The sequence below is a fragment of the Capsella rubella genome, unplaced genomic scaffold (assembly GCF_000375325.1).
Source record: "Capsella rubella cultivar Monte Gargano unplaced genomic scaffold, Caprub1_0 scaffold_3, whole genome shotgun sequence".
NCBI classification, from domain to species: domain Eukaryota; kingdom Viridiplantae; phylum Streptophyta; class Magnoliopsida; order Brassicales; family Brassicaceae; genus Capsella; species Capsella rubella.
In genome coordinates this window covers 10,248,593-10,250,384 of record NW_006238921.1, presented here as the reverse complement: position 1 = coordinate 10,250,384, position 1,792 = coordinate 10,248,593, and positions in this window count along the sequence as shown.

The following is a 1,792-nucleotide window of genomic DNA, read 5'->3' as shown; positions in this document are numbered from 1 at the left end:
TGTAGACCTCCTCAGTGAGATCACCATGAAGAAACGCATTGTGAACATCCATTTGATAAACCTCCCATTGATTTGCAGCAATATGACGGAGAAATGTACGAACCGTTGTATAGGATTAGGGCTTATTTTAGAGGTCATATCTCTTGTATAAATACACAAGTTCATACATCAATAAAGACCGAATCAGATGGGCGAGAGACGACGACACCACTGGTATTGTCGGCTCTGTTATCGGGAGGAACCTCTGCTTCGTGAACTAGAGGAAGAACAGGAGCTGGAGGAACAGTAACCGAACTCCCCCTGGCTTGAGAAGATGGAAGCAACCAGTCACCGTCATGGACAAGCACGGGTGAAGGGGTAACTGTCGGAGAGGTAGAAGATGTTGAATAAGGAAACACATCCTCTTGAAAGACAACATCCCGAGACACTAAAAATTCATCACGTTCCAAATCAAACACTTTCCAGCCTTTTTTTCCAAATGGATAACCGACAAAAACACACAAACGACTTCGCTGTCCAAATTTATCTTTATCACGAGTGAGACGGTGGACATAACAGGCAGCACCAAATACTCGAAGCTGCTCATAATCCGGTTTACGATCGTGAAGAATTTCATAAGGAGTGCGACCAGAATGAACTGAAGATGGAGTTCGGTTGATCAAATATGCAGCAGTAAGGATAGCTTCTCCCCAAAACTTGATAGGCAAACTAGCCTGAAATAACAATGCCCGAGCAACATTAAGAATATGACGATGCTTCCGTTCTACACATCCATTTTGTTGAGGAGTAGCGACACATGATGTTTGATGAATGATACCAACAGAACGAAAATGAGAGGAGAGACACATGAATTCCGTCCCGTTATCACTTCGAATTATCTTGACAGATTTGCCGAACTGTTTTTCCGTGTACTGCAAGAAATTTGTAAGAACCCCTCGCACCTCAGATTTCTCAAGTAAAAGATAGGTCCATACAGCTCTTGAATAGTCATCAACAATTGTTAGAAAATAAACGGCTCCACAAGAGGAAGGTACCCGATACGGACCCCAAACATCACAATGAATCATTGAAAAACAACTTGTGGTTTTATTAATACTATCGGGAAAAACAGCTCGTGTTTGTTTAGCTTGAAAGCATATGTCACAAGACGGAGAACTAATGGAAGAAGATGAACTAGAAAACCAAGGTAAAGCCGAGAGCACTGTAAAACTTGGATGTCCTAAACGCCGATGCCATAAAGCTTGGTCAGGAACAACTTTTGCCACATGTATCTTTGCTGTAGCAACATCCGTAAGAAAATACACACCATCACGCTCCTCACCGCGTCCAATCATAGTCTTCGAGAACCGGTCCTGTAAATAACAAAGAGTGTCAGTGAAAAGGGCAAGACACTTAGTTTGTTTCAATATTTTTGAAACAGAAATCAATGTGCAGTTCAAAGAAGGCACAAAGAGAACATTAGTCAACTTGACTTTGTTGGAGAGTGGAAACACCCCCATGCTTACAGCAAAAGCTTTACTACCATCAGCAAAACCAACCGGACTTGGTGATAAAGGAACGATATCGGTTAGAAGAGATAGTGTGCCAGTCATGTGATGCGAGGCACCCGTATCCAAAATAACATCACCAAATTTAATCTTACCGGACAACTTATCAGAATTCTCAGTACTAGAGATCTTGTTGCTGGACTGGTTATGAAGAAATTGAGAGAGAGCTTGAAGTTGTTCTGGTGTGAAGTCGGGAAAAACAGAGGAGTTGGAGCTAGTTGCGTGTGCAGCAAGAGCTTGACCTC